At 40.7% G+C, this 19,968-nt stretch overlaps 1 protein-coding gene across 4 annotated transcripts in view; it reads left to right on the forward strand.

Moving 5' to 3' along the window:
• Positions 1–19,968, forward strand: part of LOC133572085 (protein FAM110A) — a 109,481-nt gene that overhangs the window by 60,951 nt on the left and 28,562 nt on the right. Inside the window, exon 1 of one of the 4 annotated variants that reach the window (XM_061924791.1) lies at positions 13,505–13,682. The exons of the other annotated variants lie outside the window; for them this stretch is intronic. The gene's annotated coding sequence lies outside the window, so the exon portion shown is untranslated. Of the gene's footprint in view, positions 1–13,504; positions 13,683–19,968 lie in introns of those variants that run through there. 4 annotated transcript variants of the gene reach the window in all.

Raw genomic sequence — 19,968 nt, forward strand, 5'->3', positions numbered from 1 at the left:
TGACTCTGACCATAATATGTTACGTTAACATACCAGGCACGTTCTCAGTTAGTTATTTATGCCTCATATAACGTACACTTATTCAGCCTGTTGTTCACTATTCTTTATTTATTTTAAATTGCCTTTCAAATGTCTATTCTTGGTGTTGGGTTTTATCAAATAAATTTCCCCAAAATATGCGACTTATATATGTTTTTTTCCTTCTTTATTATGCATTTTCGGCAGGTGCGACTTATACTCCGGTGCGACTTATACTCAGAAAAATACGGTACACGTCTGTTACACCCTTAATATGTAATAAATATTGCATATCATCTAAGGCAGGGGTGCTCATTACGTCGATCGCGAGCTACCGGTCGATCTCGGAGGGTGTGTCAGTCGATCACCAGCCAGGCATTAAAAAAATAGTCCTAAAAATGAGCGATCATAAATCTTCACTATGACGTCACTTTCGTCACTTGATTGACATTCACGGCACCCGAGGGTCTTCTGAGATGACGCTGGCTGCTGCCAGCTCATTAAAATTACCGACAGGAAGGCGAGAAACACTTTATTTCAACAGACTCTGGCGCCGTACCTGTCGTCAAAACTCCAAAGACCGACTGCACAGTTGCACAGTTGCGCTAACAAATTAAGAGTCTCAGAAAGCTGGCGTGCACAAGCTAGCAAGCTACAGAGTTTGCCGACAATGTATTTCTTGTAAAGTGTATACAAAGGAGTACGGAAGCTGGACAAATAAGATGCCAAAAACCAACCACTTTCATGTGGTATTGGACAGAAAGGAGGACTTTTTTTCTCCTCCATTCGAAAATGCGGACATCATCAGCACCACTGTCTGATTCCAATCAATGCAAGTCATCAGAATCAGGTAATACACCAACTTATATTCTTGTCTTCATGAAAGAAAGGAATCTATATGTGTTAAACATGCTTGTATTATCTTTAAACACCTTTAACTTATTAACAATATTAACTATATGTGTTAAACATGCTTGTATTATCATTAAACACCTTTAATTTTTTAACAATATTAACTATGTGTTAAACATGCTTGTATTATCATTAAACACCTTTAACTTGTTAACAATATTAACTATATGTATTAAACATTCTTGTATTATCATTAAACACCTTTAATGTTTTAACAATATTAACTATATGTGTTAAACATGCTTGTATTATCATTAAACACCTTTAACTTGTTAACAATATTAACTATATGTGTTAAACATGCTTGCGTTATCTTTAAACACCTTTAACTTGTTAACAATATTAACTATATGTATTAAACATACTTGTATTATCATTAAACACCTTTAACTTAAACATATATTTCATAAATAAGTAAATATAAATTATATATATGAATGAGGTAGATCCCCACGACTTGATCAATTGAAAAGTAGCTCGCCTGCAGAAAAAGTGTGAGCACCCCTGATCTAAGGTGTAAACCTGGTTGAGATAGAGAAGGGACTTTGAACTTTTTTCATTAAAAACCTTTTGACTTAAAAATGCAAAAATTTTGACAAACAACTGTCTGTTTTTTGACAAACAACTGTTTGTTTTTTGCATTACTGAATAATTTGGATCAGATAAAAGAAAAAACCCCACCTCATTTTATAAAATGGTATACAGTCATGCTATTTTCAAATAGTGAAGGCCTAAAAATGAAAGATGAATGGTCATATAATCATTAGTTGCAACTGAAAATGTCTTTAATGGTGGTACCACAAAATGAGAGTTGTCCTGGCTGGTCCACAAACATTGGAGACTTCCAAAGTAGGCAATTCAGCATTGCCATGGTAACAGACTCAATTCTCCTTATCGCAGGCGAGTGTAACACCAACTTTGCTTTGGTAGATAGTCCAAATATAGAAAAGTACATGCTTGTTGATATTATTGCTTCTTTTGAGAAAATAACCTTGTTTGGTTTGGGAAATTTGATGCTTGGTGTCATTTTTTGCAGCTGTTACTTTATTAATGTGTCACTGTCACTTCGCTGTCTAAACACTGATGGAACACACACACTTGGAACATTGAGTCACCATTGCATCATTCTCCTGTGCTAGAACTAAGCACTGTGCTTTCATGCTGATGATGTTTTCCTCTTTTCTCTTGGCCCGTCCGCAACGTCTACTTTGACACCTAGCCAGAAACGCATTAAAGTATTTTTCCTACCACAATCCTATCATATTGTCGCTGTTGCAGTGGAAAATCCATGTGGAAACAATGAGAGGCCAGAAAGACAAAGAGAGTTGAGTTGGAGTGTTTATTATTATTCAACATTTGATCGATCGAGTGACCTGAAGAAGATTTTACAATTGTTGAAGACTGTTGGAGTGCTCCTCCAAAGTTAATTTGTAGTTTTGGTTTATCTAAACGCGTGTCTTTCTGTCTGCTACTTACTACGTGTTAGGGCTGAACACTTAAACAAATTTTGATTTTGATTATGGCTTCTCACGATTATGAAAATGTATTAATCGGAAAAAACAATGAGGTGGCGACTTGTCCAGGGTGTACCCCGCCTTCCGCCCGAATGCAGCTGAGATAGGGACAAGCCGTAGAAAATGGATGGATGGATGGAAAAAAACGATTAAAGGGGAACATTATCACAATTTCAGAATTGTTAAAACCATTAAAAATCAGTTCCCATTGGCTTATTATATTTTTCGAAATTTTTTTCAAAATTTTACCCATCACGCAATATCCCTAAAAAAAGCTTCAAAGTGCCTGATTTTAACCATCGTTATAAACACCCGTCCATTTTCCTGTGACGTCACATAGTGAAGCCAACACAAACAAACATGGCGGACAGAACAGCAAGCTATAGCGACATTAGCTCGGATTCAGACTCAGATTTCAGCGACACGGGAGAAAGCGAGGACGAATTCGGCGATCGCCTTCTAACCAACGATTGGTATGTGTTTGTTTGGCATTAAAGGAAACTGACAACTATGAACTAGGTTTACAGCATATGAAATACATTTGGCAACAACATGCACTTTGAGAGTGCAGACAGCCCAATTTTCATCAATTAATATATTCTGTAGACATACCCTCATCCGCTCTCTTTTTCTGAAAGCTGATCTGTCCAGTTTTGGAGTTGATGTCAGCAGGCCAGGGAAGCTAGGGTCGATATTCTTCTCTTGATCATCTTCGGTGGCATAAGGGACGGTGTGAGCCAAGACATCCAGGGGAACATTATCACTAGACCTATATAAGCGTCAATTTATACCTTGATGTTGCAGAAAAAAGACCATATATTTTTTTAACTGATTTCCGAACTCTAAATGGGTGAATTTTGGCGAATTAAACGCCTTTCTAATATTCGCTCTCGGAGCGATGACGTCACAACGTGGCGTCACATCGGGAAGCAATCCGCCATTTTCTCAAACATCGAGTCAAATCAGCTCTGTTATTTTCCGTTTTTTCGACTGTTTTCCGTACCTTGGAGACATCATGCCTCGTCGGTGTGTTGTCGGAGGGTGTAACAACACGAACAGGGACGGATTCAAGTTGCACCAGTGGCCCAAAGATGCGAAAGTGGCAAGAAATTGGACGTTTGTTCCGCACACTTTACCGACGAAAGCTATGCTACGACAGAGATGGCAAGAATGTGTGGATATCCTGCGACACTCAAAGCAGATGCATTTCCAAGGATAAAGTCAAAGAAATCTGCCGCCAGACCCCCATTGAATCTGCCGGAGTGTGTGAGCAATTCAGGGACAAAGGACCTCGGTAGCACGGCAAGCAATGGCGGCAGTTTGTTCCCGCAGACGAGCGAGTTAAACCCCTTATCGACCCTAGCTTCCCTGGCCTGCTGACATCAACTCCAAAACTGGACAGATCAGCTTTCAGGAAAAGAGCGCGGATGAGGGTATGTCTACAGAATATATTAATTGATGAAAATTGGGCTGTCTGCACTCTCAAAGTGCATGTTGTTGCCAAATGCATTTCATATGCTGTAAACCTAGTTCATAGTTGTTAGTTTCCTTTAATGCCAAACAAACACATACCAATCTAGAAGGCGATCGCCGAATTCGTCCTCGCTTTCTCCCGTGTCGCTGGCTGTCGTGTCGTTTTCGTCGGTTTCGCTTGCATACGGTTCAAACCGATATGGCTCAATAGCTTCAGTTTCTTCTTCAATTTCGTTTTCGCTACCTGCCTCCACACTACAACCATCCGTTTCAATACATTCGTAATCTGTTGAATCGCTTAAGCCGCTGAAATCCGAGTCTGAATCCGAGCTAATGTCGCTATAGCTTGCTGTTCTTTCCGCCATGTTTGTTTGTGTTGGCTTCACTATGTGACGTCACAGGAAAATGGACGGGTGTTTATAAAGGCACTTTGAAGCTTTTTTTAGGGGTATTGCGTGATGGGTAACATTTTGAAAAAAACTTCGAAAAATATAATAAGCCACTGGGAACTGATTTTTAATGGTTTTAACAATTTTGAAATTGTGATAATGTTCCCCTTTAAAATGAGCATATATTAATGCAGTATGAACAAGAATGTTTTAATGTAGATACATAGAATCATAAAACTGGTGTGATTATATGCATCAAGGCTAAGGCAAAATATCGAGATATATATTGTGTATCGTGACATGGCCTAAAAATATCGAGATATTAATAAAAGGCCATATCGCCCAGTCCTAGTATGAATGCACCAAATGTGGTAAAGAATGCAGTCCTGAGTCCTTTTGTGTATAAATGGATATCTTTCTGTGTTATCTTTAAACATGAATGCTCCTCACCTGCTAGCTGCACGTTGGAAGTGTTTGTTTGAGCAGTTAAAAGGATCACACTGGTCATCATGCCCTGTTATTTAAACTCCCAGAATGCCTTGCATACCCACTGCCCCCGCCTTCCCAGCATGATACAGACTCTGCTCTTTTGCTTTTTGTCAATGCTGGCGGCTGTTTTGAGGACACTATTTAGCAACGGGGCTCCGCTTTGACTGTTATTGACCTCCCCCCTTCCTCTAAACTGCACCTACTGACCCACTGACCAGAAAAACTCAAACCACTAACCGTTAGTAGGTTTGAATACATCTTGTTTAGTAATGTTGGGATCAATTAACTCCTTTTTGCACTCCATATAAAAATATAAAACTGGTCAATATGCTTAGTTTATAGGCCAGCATGATTTATATAGCATTTGAAATATGTAAAACTGCTCCATGTTCAGGGCTATGTGCTTACATTTAAAAATAAATCAGTCTTTCATTTAAACTGGGTCAGATTTTAAGATGATCTGTCCTAAAATCTATATCGCAATCTATATTGCAGCCTCCTGCAATATTAGATGTATATCACAATATAATATTTGGCATAAAAAATATTGAACCATTTTACCGTATTTTTCGGACTATAAGTCGCAGTTTTTTTCATAGTTTGGCCGGGCTCCAGTGCGACTTATATATGTTTTTTTCCTTTTTTATTATGCATTTTCGGCAGGTGCGACTTATACTCCGGTGCGACTTATACTCCGAAAAATACGGTAAAATGGGTTACAAAGAAACCTAATTTAGCTGCTGACGTACTGTATGCGGTAACATTGTGCATCATTTCCGGTTGTATTATTTTCTCAAAACTATTAATAATCTATTTGCTTATTTACTTTTAATACCTTCTGTTGTAACTAAACAGCTGGTAAAATATATTAAGCACGTATTCTTCACGTTAGTTTTGGGCGATATTACAAATTTGGGTATCCAAGTTAGAGGAGCACTATACCAATGCTGATACTGTCACTTCAAATTTTCAAGATCATTGAATGATTACATTTTTCATCACAATTATAATCAGACAAAAACACAGGATAGCAGTGTAACAGTATCTATTAAATATAAAAATGATTTCCAACTATTGGCTCTTATTTTTATATCCTTTGTTTTTTGCCTTTAAATCTGTCAGTTGTTACTGTCAATATTTGTATCGATTAGTCCACCTTGGTTCACCAGCCCTGGTTTGGGGTAAGCGGTTAGCATTTCCTCTTAGGGTGTGTACTGTAGAATGTTTAATTAGCTGTTCCTCGTCCTCCAATGATGATACTTGTAAGAAACTTTGTATATTTGCCACGATGGAGGCGAGGATTGCTGACTTAGAAGTTGGGCTGACCAATTAATCGGATTTTGATTTTGGCTTCTCACTATCGAAAAAATATTATAATTGGAAAGCAATTCCTGACCTTGTGATGGTGGAACAGATGAGTGAGCATTTGAGTGTAAAGAAGACCACGTCTTCTAGAAGTTTGGGATGTAACCACACTTGCTCTCTGGATGTAACATCCATCCACATTATAAAAACATGTCAAATAGTTAATGCGATTGCTCCTCCCACTAGTCGATGAAGGCTAGCAATGTAATGCAAGGAAGCGTGAATCCAAATTTCCCTTTTTTCTGCCGCCCTGGTTACATAAATAGAAGAATGATTTCCTTTTCAACTACTTTGAAACACGTTTTCAAAGGCTGTGTCAGTTGTCAGTGTGCCTAAAGCCCTGTTGGGTAAAACATATCCATAAAATCCTAAGGACACGTGGATACAACTTTATTCATTGTAGCACAATGCTTTGCTTATCTGCCGCGTTTGTCAGAGGTTTGGCCGGGGGGGTGGGGGGTGCTTAGAAACGGGTCACGTGTTGCCCTCAAGAACTCTTCATGTTCAAACAAAGAATATTTACTCTGCTCACGTGCCACACGTTGAAGTATGGGCAGGCCAACAGGCACACATACAGGATGCTGGTGTTCAAAGACAGTATGGAAAATAACGTTCATTGTAAAGGGGCGAATTCCGACATGGAACCACAGACCTTTGGGCTTGTCACCATGTGGGTGACCCAGATGAAGCCTGTCTGGGCATGTGTGTAATGTGAGAAGTAACATGAGTGCCGTTGCATTGGTGGAATGTGTGTGGGGTGGCATTGGATACAAGAGATGACTGAGAAACGATCTCGATCTGCAGTGATCTCACCCTCCTCGTTTTATTGGCCGTCTCCAAGTGGAGGCTCAGAGGATCTAATTGGATCCTGGAGTGTTTTGCTCTTAAGTAAGAGTGTGCCACAGACTCTGTAACCTTCTTGATAATCCACCTGTCACCGCAGTTTGTGGCTCCCTGCCAAGGCCATGCTCTTACCCTCCGGAAAGCCGGCGGGAGCTCTCACAAGATCTGTACATTAGGACAGGTTTCTCCTCCAGAGCATGTAGACGACGTTAGAGAAACAAAGTCTGTCTCTCTTGCTGCTTCCCTTTTGAGAAAAGAGTTGCTCTTGAAGTTGCGTCTTTTCTAGGGATGTGCCTCGGCCTGGGCCAATAACAAATGTTGCTTGACGATATATTGACCTACAAATTATTGCCGATAAACTATATTGTTGTCATTATTTTTTTGAGACCAAATGAACCGCTGATGTAATGTCAACACATAAGAATAATGGAAGTATAGCCTTTCAAATGAAACCAACTTGTGTTTTTCAAACACTGTGATTGAATGTACACTTTTTTAAATACCAAGTTAAATAAAACAAATATAATACAAATAAAATAAGCAAATATCATCATCATCATGGGGTATCAGGCCTGTTTGCAAGCATCGATGATCAGGGGTCTCCAGTCTTTTCTGTCGTCCGCTCTATGTATGATCGAACAACCGGGAAAATCGGTTTCGAGTATCATCCCTATCCATCAGTCAGTAAAAGCCGCGGGAAGTTTGATCATTTAGTTTTTCTTCAGTGAGTAAGCTAACCTAGCATGAAGTTAAAATGATAGCTTTATGCAAGAGAAACGATGCAGCTTCCAAGCCAGTTCATGCAATAGATGTTTTGTTGTGCATATTGATGGAGAAGATGATGACGGTGTCAGCATTTGTTGACCCATCAGAATCGATTCTTGATATAGCTGTGCTGTCCAATAAATCCCACTTGTTTATTTTCGACTCTTGAGTTGAAGTAGTCAGATTGCAAGTCGGCTCCCTGCCGAAGCCTGTGTAGAATGAAGGCGCAGTGCCCATGTACCAGCTGGTTGCATTTTAGGTGTGTGTGTGTGTGTGTGTGTGTGTGTGTGTGTGTGTGTGTGTGTGTGTGTGTGCACATGTTTAGTGCGGGGTAGTTGACCTGGTGTACCCCGCACTGCTGAGTCTTTTTTTTTTTTTAAAGCATGCCTGCCGATGTTTGCATTGCAACAAGAAGCCCAGCCACCACCTGTAAGACAAGACATACATGACCTGTCGTCGTAAGGACAGTTGTTTTCATTGTTTCATCTACTACTTCTAGTACTACCACTACAACTACATTGTATTCGTCTACTACATTTCTTTTTAGCCACTAACTTTATGGGACTTGATGACAGGATATCCTTGACTGCACCTACTTCATACTGGAGATGTTATCGCATTTCCCCCAACTTTCTCACTTACTGCCATGTATTGTTCATTACTGTAAAATAACCTCTTCCCAAGCAAAACCTATTAGGTTTTTTAGAACTATATTTGGAAGTACGGTAAAGTTTGGATTGGTGTTTAATGGAGAACTTCTTGGTCTGAGTATTGTCAGAGTTGCTGCTTCTTGTACATTTATTTATACATACTGTATATGTCTGAGCAACTAAGATGTTAAGTTGTGCACATTGAACCTACAAGCTGTAAGAAAGACAAACATGCAACGTAGTGGGTCCTATTAACAGTCTGTCTTTTAATTTTAGTTTTTTTTTTTTTTTAAACTAACTTGGTCAAAATATTGTGTGTATATAGATTAAAGGGGAACATTATCACAATTTCAGAAGGGTTAAAACCATTAAAAATCAGTTCCCAGGGGCTTATTTTATTTTTCGAAGTTTTTTTCAAAATTTTACCCATCACACAATATCCCTAAAAAAAGCTTCAAAGTGCTTGATTTTAACCATCGTTATATACACCCGTCCATTTTCCTGTGACGTCACATAGTGATGCCGATACAAACAAACATGGCGGATAGAACAGCAAATTATAGCGACATTAGCTCGGATTCAGACTCGGATTTCAGCGGCTTAAGCGATTCAACAGATTACGCATGTATTGAAACGGATGGTTGTAGTGTGGAGGCAGGTAGCGAAAACGAAATTGAAGAAGAAACTGAAGCTATTGAGCCATATCGGTTTGAACCGTATGCAAGCGAAACCGACGAAAACGACACGACAGCCAGCGACACGGGAGAAAGCGAGGACGAATTCGGCGATCGCCTTCTAACCAACGATTGGTATGTGTTTGTTTGGCATTAAAGGAAACTAACAACTATGAACTAGGTTTACAGCATATGAAATACATTTGGCAACAACATGCACTTTGAGAGTGCAGACAGCCCATTTCAGGCGCGCTAAGAACATATATTTTTCCACGATTTCAGCACTCAGGTTAACCATACCTAAATAGACAGAAAATATTGCATTACACAAAACTACCCGAATGTACTCGAATGATTGAAAAAAATAAATGTTTTTAAGCTAAATTATTGGTAAACACAGTTTATGTATAATCCATCCATCCATTTTCTACCGCTTATTCCCTATATTCGGTAGACATACCCTCATCCGCTCTCTTTTCCTGAAAGCTGATCTGTCCAGTTTTGGAGTTGATGTCAGCAGGCCATGGAAGCTAGGGTCTTTATCGTTGGAAATGCATCTGCTTTGAGTGTCACAGGATATCCACACATTCTTGCCATCTCTGTCGTAGCATAGCTTTCGTCGGTAAAGTGTGCGGAACAAACGACTGACCATTTCGTCGGCTTTCCCACAGCCTCGTATTTTGAACAAATTTCGTCCAATTTCTTGCCACTTTCGCATCTTTGGGCCACTGGTGCAACTTGAATCCGTCCCTGTTCGTGTTGTTACACCCTCCGACAACACACCGACGAAAGTGAGAAAAAGGCGGATTGCTTCCCGATGTGACGTCACATTGTGACGTCATCGCTCCAAGAGCGAATAATAGAAAGGCGTTTAATTCGCCAAAATTCACCCATTTAGAGTTCGGAAATCGGTTAAAAAAAAAAGGTCTTTTTTCTGCAACATCAAGGTATATATTGACGCTTACATAGGTCTGGTGATAATGTTCCCCTTTAAGGGTGTAACGGTACACAAAAATGTCGGTTCGGTATGTACCTTGGTTTAGAGGTCACGGTTCGGTTCATTTTCGGTACAGTAAGAAAACAACAAAATATAAATTTTTTGGTTATTTATTTACCAAATTTGTAAACATTGGCTTTATCCTTTTAACGTTGGGAACACTATAATAAGTGCACAAAAATAGAAATAGCTCTGTGTGTGTTCCAATTCAATTATTTAGTGTCTCTGGATCTTGTTTAAATCTCAGCTCAGATAATACAGTTCTTGGAGAAAGGTTTTGGAGAGTAAAGCAGTACAGTCCATGTGCTGCGGTTAAGACAGAACAGGTGGTGGGGTTCCTGGCTGGAATCTGGTTCTTAACCTGGGTTCGATCGAACCCTAGGGGTTTGGTTAGTCGGCCTCAGGGGTTAGGCAGAGCCTCCGCCGCAGCGGTCAAGACACACCAGACTCAGGAATTGATTAACGTGGACCCCGACTTAAAAAAGTTGAAAAACTTATTTGGGTGTTAACATTTAGTGGTCAATTGTACGGAATATGTACTGTACTGTGCAATCTACTAATACAAGTTTCATTCAATCAATCAATCGTGTAAATACAAACTTCTCCCTATTGGCGTATCTGTACTGTAAAGTTAACATTTGAATGACAATAAAAAGGAAGTCTAAGTATTATGGATACCCCCAAACAATGTTCCCTCTAATTTTCCATCTGATTTGCAAGTGTGTAATTTGTTGTGAGTTCATGCACACTGAGGGTGGCCGTATAAACAACTTTAACACTGTTACAAATATGCGCCACACTGTGAACCCACATCAAACAAGAATGACAAACACATTTCGGGAGAACATCCGCACCGTAACACAACATAAACACAACAGAACAAATACCCAGAACCCCTTGCAGCACTAACTATTCCGGGACGCTACAATATACACCCCCCGCTACCACCAAACAACCCCCCCCCCCCCCCCCCCCCATCTCCCGAGTTCGGAGGTCTGGAGCTCTGTGCCTTCATTGTTTTTGTAGCTGTTGTTTTGAGGCATGTTTAAAAAAAATAAAAAAATAATGCACTTTGTGAAAGTCAAAGTATAGTATTTCCCATAGTTGTAGTGGGTATCAGGATGATCTCAGGGAGAGCATGTCCCAAATTCCAGGCTGTTTTGAGGCATTTAAAAAAAAAAAATAATGCACTTTGTGACTTCAATAATAAATATGGCAGTGCCATGTTGGCACTTTTTTCCATAACTGGAGTTGAAGTTGTTCTCTTATTTTGGAAAACCTTGTTTTTGATTGATTGATTGAAACTTGTATTAGTAGATTGCACAGTTCAGTGCATATTCCGTACAATTGACCACTAAATGGTAACACCCGAATACGTTTTTCAACTTGTTTAAGTCGGGGTCCACGTTAATCAATTCATGGTAAAGTTACATTGTTTAATGCATCACAACAAAATTAGGCATAATAATGTGTTAATTCCACGACTGTATATATCGGTATCGGTAATTAAGAGTTGGACAATATCGGCAAAAAAGCCATTATCGGACATCTCTAGTTTAAAGCAAAGGGGTTGGAAAAGGCTCTGGATGCTGTGGGGCTGTCTTGGTTGACAAGACTCTGCAGCATCGCGTGGACATCGGGGGCGGTACCTCTCGATTGGCAGACCGGGGTGGTGGTGCCTCTCTTTAAGAAGGGGAACCGGAGGGTGTGTTCCAACTATCGTGGGATCACACTCCTCAGCCTTCCCGGTAAGGTCTATTCAGGTGTACTGGAGAGGAGGCTACACCGGCTAGTCGAACCTCGGATTCAGGAGGAACAGTGTGGTTTTCGTCCTGGTCGTGGAACTGTGGACCAGCTCTATACTCTCGGCAGGGTCCTTGAGGGTGCATGGGAGTTTGCCCAACCAGTCTACATGTGCTTTGTGGACTTGGAGAAGGCATTTGACCGTGTCCCTCGGGAGGTCCTGTGGGGAGTGCTCAGAGAGTATGGGGTATCGGACTGTCTGATTGTGGCTGTCCGCTCCCTGTACGATCAGTGTCAGAGCTTGGTCCGCATTGCCGGCAGTAAGTCGGACACGTTTCCAGTGAGGGTTGGACTCCGCCAAGGCTGCCCTTTGTCACCGATTCTGTTCATAACTTTTATGGACAGAATTTCTAGGCGCAGTCAAGGCGTTGAGAGGATCCGGTTTGGTGGCTGCAGGATTAGGTCTCTGCTTTTTGCAGATGATGTGGTCCTGATGGCTTCATCTGGCCAGGATCTTCAGCTCTCACTGAATCGGTTCGCAGCCGAGTGTGAAGCGACTGGGATGAGAATCAGCACCTCCAAGTCCGAGTCCATGGTTCTCGCCCGGAAAAGGGTGGAGTGCCATCTCCAGGTTGGGGAGGAGACCCTGCCCCAAGTGGAGGAGTTCAAGTACCTAGGAGTCTTGTTCACGAGTGAGGGAAAAGTGGATCGTGAGATCGACAGGCGGATCGGTGCGGCATCTTCAGTAATGCGGACGCTGTATCGATCCGTTGTGGTGAAGAAGGAGCTGAGCCGGAAGGCAAAGCTCTCAATTTACCGGTCGATCTACGTTCCCATCCTCACCTATGGTCATGAGCTTTGGGTTATGACCGAAAGGACAAGATCACGGGTACAGGCGGCCGAAATGAGTTTCCTCCGCCGGGTGGCGGGGCTCTCCCTTAGAGATAGGGTGAGAAGCTCTGCCATCCGGGGGGAGCTCAAAGTAAAGCCACTGCTCCTCCACATCGAGAGGAGCCAGATGAGGTGGTTCGGGCATCTGGTCAGGATGCCACCCGAACGCCTCCCTCGGGAGGTGTTTAGGGCACGTCCAACCGGTAGGAGGCCACGGGGAAGACCCAGGACACGTTGGGAAGACTATGTCTCCCGGCTGGCCTGGGAACGCCTCGGGATCCCCCGGGAGGAGCTGGACGAAGTGGCTGGGGAGAGGAAAGTCTGGGCTTCCCTGCTTAGGCTGCTGCCCCCGCGACCCGACCCGGATAAGCGGAAGAAGATGGATGGATGGATGGATGGGTTGGAAAATTAGTAAACCCAACATCAGTGACTGCTGATGTCCCACAGAAACACTCTGAACTCCAATATAAAGTCTTCCAGAAGAGTGGAAGCAACTCCATGTGGTTTTCACTCTGTGTATTAGTCATGTAGTGTATTAATTAGCTCTGTACCAGTCAGGAACATGACTCATGGGTGTGACATTACCTGCTCATTCCACTGTGGTGAAAGTGCCAAGGAAAAGAGCAGACAGGATGACTGACAAACTGTTGGCAGCATCACAGCTTCCTGCTTTCTTACAGCCTCTTCCTGCTTCTCGCCAGAGTGGGCGGAGCCTGTCTGACTGAGGGTGTAAGAGGAGGAGGAGGAGGAGGAGGAAGTCATACAGGTTACTGAGCATTTGCTGAGCACATCACCTGCACCTTGTCAGCCTCTAGCGCCATGCTCGCCTAGAAGCGCTCCCCGCTCTCTGTCGGCATACCTTCCATTTTTTTTTTGGAAAACTGAGCTTGCTGTCGTGTGATATTTTTTTTTTCTTCCTGGGAGTTTTGGGCAGTTTGCTGCTGAGCCGTGGACATCCTGTAAGTAAACATTAGCTCGGGTGCTGTTTGGACATGGGCAAGCTCGTTAAAGGAGAAGTAGGGGTTTCATGTTCAAGTTAATGTTTATCTTTGCAGCTGTTGCCTGCTTCTTACATAGATGCCAATCTAAAAATACTCGTTCGCAGCTGTGACGCTATCTCCGAACATGAAAGGTGTCTCATCATGCCAAAGATGCCACTGTCAAAAATGAAAAAATTGGCGTTAGGGATGTAACGATGTGAAAATTTCATATCACAGTTATCGTAACCAGAATTATCCCAGTTATTGTTATTATTGCAGCATTGTTGAATGTGCTCAAGAACTAGTTATACACACACTGAAATAGTTTGAAGGTTTTTTTTAAACTAAAATAAATACACACACTGTCATAAAACCCACAATTTTTTGTGTTTATGACTAAGCTTTTATTGTTTTGAATATTGGTTTGTACTCTAGCACTTTAAGATTTATTTAAATAATAAACTCAAGTTATGGAAAAAAGTGCCAACATGGCACTGCCATATTTATTATTGAAGTCACAAAGTGCATTATTTTTTTTAACATGCCTCAAAACAGCATCTTGGAATTTGGGACATGCTCTCCCTGAGAGAGCATGAGGAGGTTGAGGTGGGCGGGGTTGGGGGCGCGGGGGGGTGGTGTAGCGGGGGGTGTATATTGTAGCGTAACTGAAGAGTTAGTGCTGCAAGGGGTTCTGGGTATTTGTTCTGTTGTGTTTATGTTGTGTTACGGTGCGGATGTTCTCCCGAAATGTGTTTGTCATTCTTGTTTGGTGTGGGTTCACAGTGTGGTGTATATTTGTAACAGTGTTAAAGTTGTTTATACGGCCACCCTCAGTGTGACCTGTATGGCTGTTGACCAAGTATGCATTGCTTGTGTGTGTGTGTGTGTGTGTGTGAAAAGCCGTAGATATTATGTGATTGGGCCGGCAGCAAAGGCAGTGCCTTTAAGGTTTATTGGTGCTCTGTACTTCTCCCTACGTTCGTGTACCACTCCGTACAGCGGCGTTTTAAAAAGTCATACATTTTACTATTAGAAACCGATACCGATAATTTCCGATATTACATTTTAAAGCATTTATCGGCCGATAATATCTTGCTTCATAATTTCAATTTTCGTCCGACCAATAAATATAAATATATATTGAATGTTTTATCGAATGCATTTTATATTGATATCGATTATGTGTGTCTTTGCGATATACATATTGATATCGTTTGATCAGCCCAGCCCTAATTATTACTATTATCTATTATTTCTGCCGGTCGTGTGGCGTCCTACTTTGTTTAGGGGTCCTTGAACGCTCCGTAAAAACACCTCTGTCTTGTATTTGTCTGATTATAGAATGATCACTCTTGCTAAGACAGCACATGTAGCTTGTAGGTTCAAAGTGCACAATTAAATATCTTAGTTGCTCAGACAGCAATGTGTTTATATAAGTGTAGATTGGGGTATATTGTTTCTTAAAGGGGAAAAATATTGTACGTTTTTTATCGTCATTGTATGTGAGTGTGAATGTTGTCTATCTGTGTTGGCCCTGCGATGAGGTAGCGACTTGTCCAGGGTGTACCCCGCCTTCCGCCCGTGTGCAGCTGGGATAGGCTCTAGCGACCCCATAAGGGACAAGCGGTAGAAAATGAATGGATGGATGTATTTCTACAGCAACATTTTGGTGTCACTTATTTGCAATATAAGACAAAGACGAAACACAACAAGACGAAATAGTGAAGACAATAGGAAAGACATTAATGTCTCTTGTTTTCATATTAGCATCTATGATAGCAAGCGGGCGCCAGTCAGTCTGGGAGTTTATCACAGTGCAGTTATCATCACAGTTTTTCGATACTTTTTATTCAAAACTGTAATACTAACCGTCGGGAGTTTTCTACCGCGGTTATCATTAATACCGTTTATTTATACATCTCTAATTGGCGTGTTAGCTTTTTACTTGTTTTATTTATATGTGTGTCTCTTTGTTAAGAAACACTGGTAAAAAAAAACAGTATTTGTATGTGTTTTATGTGCCTCTGACACTTATTTTAACGCAGGTTAAAAACAGGATATGGGGCCTTTATGTCACTCAACTCATGTAATTCCTCATTTTACTACTAATGGTTACAGCAGGGGTCACCAACGCGGTGCCCGCAGGCACCAGGTCGCCCGTTAGGACCAGATGAGTCGCCCGCTGGCCTGTTCTAAAAATAGCTCAAATAGCAGCACTTACCAGTGAGCTGCCTCTATTTTTTAAATTGTATTTATTTACTAGCAAGCTGGTCTCGCTTTGCTCGACATTTTTAATTCTAAGAGAGACAAAACTCAAATAGAATTTGAAAATTCAAGAAAATATTTTAAAAACTTGGTCTTCACTTGTTTTAATAAATTCATTTATTTTTTTTACTTTGCTTCTTATAACTTTCAGAAAGACAATTTTAGAGAAAAAATACAACCTTAAAAAGGATTTTAGGATTTTTAAACACATATACCGTTTTACCTTTTCAATTCCTTCCTCTTCTTTCCTGACAATTTAAATCAATGTTCAAGTAAAAAAAATGTTTTATTGTACAGAATAATAAATACATTTTAATTTAATTCTTCATTTTAGCTTCTGTTTTTTCGACGAAGAATATTTGTGAAATATTTCTTCAAACTTATTATGATTAAAATTCAAAAAAAATATTCTGGCAAATCTAGAAAATCTGTAGAATCAAATTTAAATCTTATTTCAAAGTCTTTTGAATGTCTTTTAAAATTTTTGTTCTGGAAAATCTAGAAGAAATAATGATTTGTCTTTGTTAGAAATATAGCTTGGTCCAATTTGTTATATATTCTAACAAAGTGTAGATTGGATTTTAACCTATTTAAAACATGCCATCAAAATTCTAAAATTAATCTTAATCAGGAAAAATTACTAATGATGTTCCATAAATTCTTTTTTAATTTTTTTTAAAAAGATTCGAATTAGCTAGTTTTTCTCTTCTTTTTTTCGGTTGAATTTTGAATTTTAAAGAGTCGAAATTGAAGATAAGCTATGTTTCAAAATTAAATTTTCACTTTTTTCGTGTTTTCTCCTCTTTTATAAAAATGTTAGTGGCTAGCTAGTTAAAATGGGATATTGTGATTTCACAAGACCGTCTTAGAAGTGATCATTTGAAAATGTTCAATTTTAAAAATGTGCACTTCGAGAAAATATAAAAATAAAGTGTTGCATATTGATATTTATCTGTTTCTATATATATTTATTGCGAGAAATCATTAAGATGATCAGTGTTTCCACAAAGATAAATATCATTAATTATTAATAATAACATAGAGTTAAAGGTAAATTGAGCAAATTGGCTATTTCTGGCAATTTATTTAAGTGTGTATCAAACTGGTAGCCCTTTGCATTAATCAGTACCCAAGAAGTAGCTCTTGGTTTCAAAAAGGTTGGTGACCCCTGGGTTACAGCATCAGCCCAAGTACGACTTTTTGTGGTATGTTTTGTCTAATGTTATAGTGAAGCTGTGTGGTCAGTCAACATTGAATGTAAAAGAAGATGCTAGGTGCTGCTAACACAGTTACTTCCTATTGTTCTCTTTGGCTAATGTGTGCTAATGACAGATGTTACCTTATTACTGTTTTCTTCGGCCACCTGCTCCTTTTTTTATCACCCACTTTATCAAAACTTGCCTCCTGACACACACACAGTGAAAATAGGGGTGCATTGGAAAAGATGTAATCAGAACTGTCACCCCTATGTGCAATAGAGTATGGATGTGCAATATTTCCTGAGGCCACTGACATGGGGGAGTGAGGAGAGGGTTAAGTGGATGGCGGCGCTTTACAGTGTAAAGATGGAGCTGCTTGTTGCAATAACAGCCACTGATGCTTCAGCTCTTGCAGCTGACTAAACCCTTTTGCAAAACAGTTGCATAACACACTGCACAGTCATGCGTGTGTGTGTGTGTGTGTCAGTGATGTTCTCCACTCGGCCATGCGGGGGAAAGTGTTCTTGTCTTCAAAACCAGAGCTTTGGAAAGCTGGAATCCCATGAACTTTGTTTTCATTAGCTCGTTAAATCCGTCCAGAGGTCGATTAACCTCTTCAACTTTGGTATTGACTTGAAAACGGAAGTTGTGTGTCTCTTGGACTATTGTGTTTTGTCAGTGTTGCACGCTCATAACCGCATTCTCAGGTTTGCTCATAAGTGTGAGTCAGCCAGACTGTGACTTGTTAGAAACTCCAAAGTAGCGCAACAACACTTCATCCCTTGCCCAAACCAGCAGTTTTTTAAGAAAATACTGCTTATTAGAACCTGTCTGTGCTTGTTCTATGTAGTTGCAGTTGTACATTCCCAACAAGTCTCCAAAGAACCATTGCCATTCACTGACCATGCACTAAATTAGTCTGATTTCTCAAATACTGTATACCCTCCCGAAAATCTCCCGGGGCAACCATTCTCCCGAATTTCTCCCGATTTCCACCCGGATTTCCACCTGAAAAGGAGACTATCATATATGTCTCCGTTATCCATAGGTTTCTCTATAACCCATAAAGTAGGCAGGCACGGAGCTATTTCTCAGCGTATGTTTATTCCAGCCGGCACGTTAATACACTGACACACAACATCCGGATTCCCATCATGCATTGCTTCAAAACTACGGCAAGTAGTAATGTCCAAAAACATAACAGCCACGAAGCAGAAGAACGAAGAAGAGACACGGCGATGACGAGTAAGAAGAAGAAGTACGCTTGCAAGTTCCAAAATGATTGGAAAAAATAATTTCAGTTCATCCAGGACAGCTCGAAGGGGAAGGAGTATGCTGCCTTCAAATTTTGTAGATCAGACTTCTCCATTGTACACGCTGGCCGAACGGATATATTCATTCATGAACGGATTATTATCTGTTGCAATTTTGGTCACTACCATCATTATTTGATGAGTTAATTACATTTAATTTCAACCTCAGTGTCACCAAACATCGACATAATTGTGCTGTTGATTCTGTAAATGCACCTTTCTTATATAAAACAAAACATGATATTGCAATAACAGTTCTAATTGTACTAATGCGGATGCCATGCCACAGCGTTGTGTAACCATACATGAATATATATATATATATATATATATATATATATGAAATACTTGAAAATATATACACCCTCGCTACCCCCCCCCACGCACCCCCATCTCCCGAATTCGGAGGTCTCAAGGTTGGCAAGTATGTCTTAAATTCAACAGTATTTCTCACCTTCTGGCACTAGCAACTTTCTTTGTTGGATTATTTTTCATCGTACTCTATAAAATTAGGTCAATCAAGACTTGTGTGGTCTTTTGATATGTCAACACCAGATCACACTGCACTCCTACCCACTTCTCCAAAGAGGGCTGGCTCAGGGTGGAGGACAGCGTAAAACAACTTGCACTGAGCCTAGTCTATAAAATCCGCTACACCTCCTTGATACCGAAGTACATGTCAAACTACTTCCATAACGTAAATGACCGCCACAACAACAACACCAGGGGGAGCTCCACTAACCACGTTAAACCCAGATTCCGATCTAACAAAGGTCTTAACTCATTCCCCTTCTATGCCACATCAATATGGAATGCACTCCCAACAGGTGTAAAAGAAAGGGCATCTCTATCCTCCTTCAAAACCGCACTAAAAGAACACCTCCAGGCAACTTCAACCCTAAACTAACACCCTCCCCCTTCCACATCCCTCCTCCCCGGATTGTAAATAATCAAATGTAAATAATCAAAAGTAGATACTTGTTCTTATGCTTTCTGATCTCTCTCTCTATGTCCACTACTTGCTGTACATATCCTACCAAGTCAGACCTACACTGTTTCAATGTCCATTTCTCTGATGATGCAATTGTTGATGACTGAAGTGCTGATATCAACCAAACCTAACCCCCCCGCCCCCCTCCACATCCCACACCCCGGATTGTAAATAATTAGGGATGTCCGATATTATCGGCCGATAAATGCGTTAAAATGTAATATCGGAAATTATCGGCATCGTTTTTTTTATTGCCATCTCCGGGTTGGGGAGGAGATCTTGCCCCAAGTTGAGGAGTTCAAGTACCTCGGAGTCTTGTTCACGAGTGAGGGAAGAGTGGATCGTGAGATCGACAGGCGGATCGGTGCGGCGTCTTTAGTAATGCGGACGCTGTATCGAACTGTTGTGGTGAAGAAGGAGCTGAGCCGGAAGGCAAAGCTCTCAATTTACTGATCGATCTACATTCCCATCCTCACCTATGGTCATGAGCTTTGGGT

This window comes from Nerophis lumbriciformis, linkage group LG01 (genome assembly GCF_033978685.3).
Source record: "Nerophis lumbriciformis linkage group LG01, RoL_Nlum_v2.1, whole genome shotgun sequence".
Lineage (NCBI taxonomy): Eukaryota > Metazoa > Chordata > Actinopteri > Syngnathiformes > Syngnathidae > Nerophis > Nerophis lumbriciformis.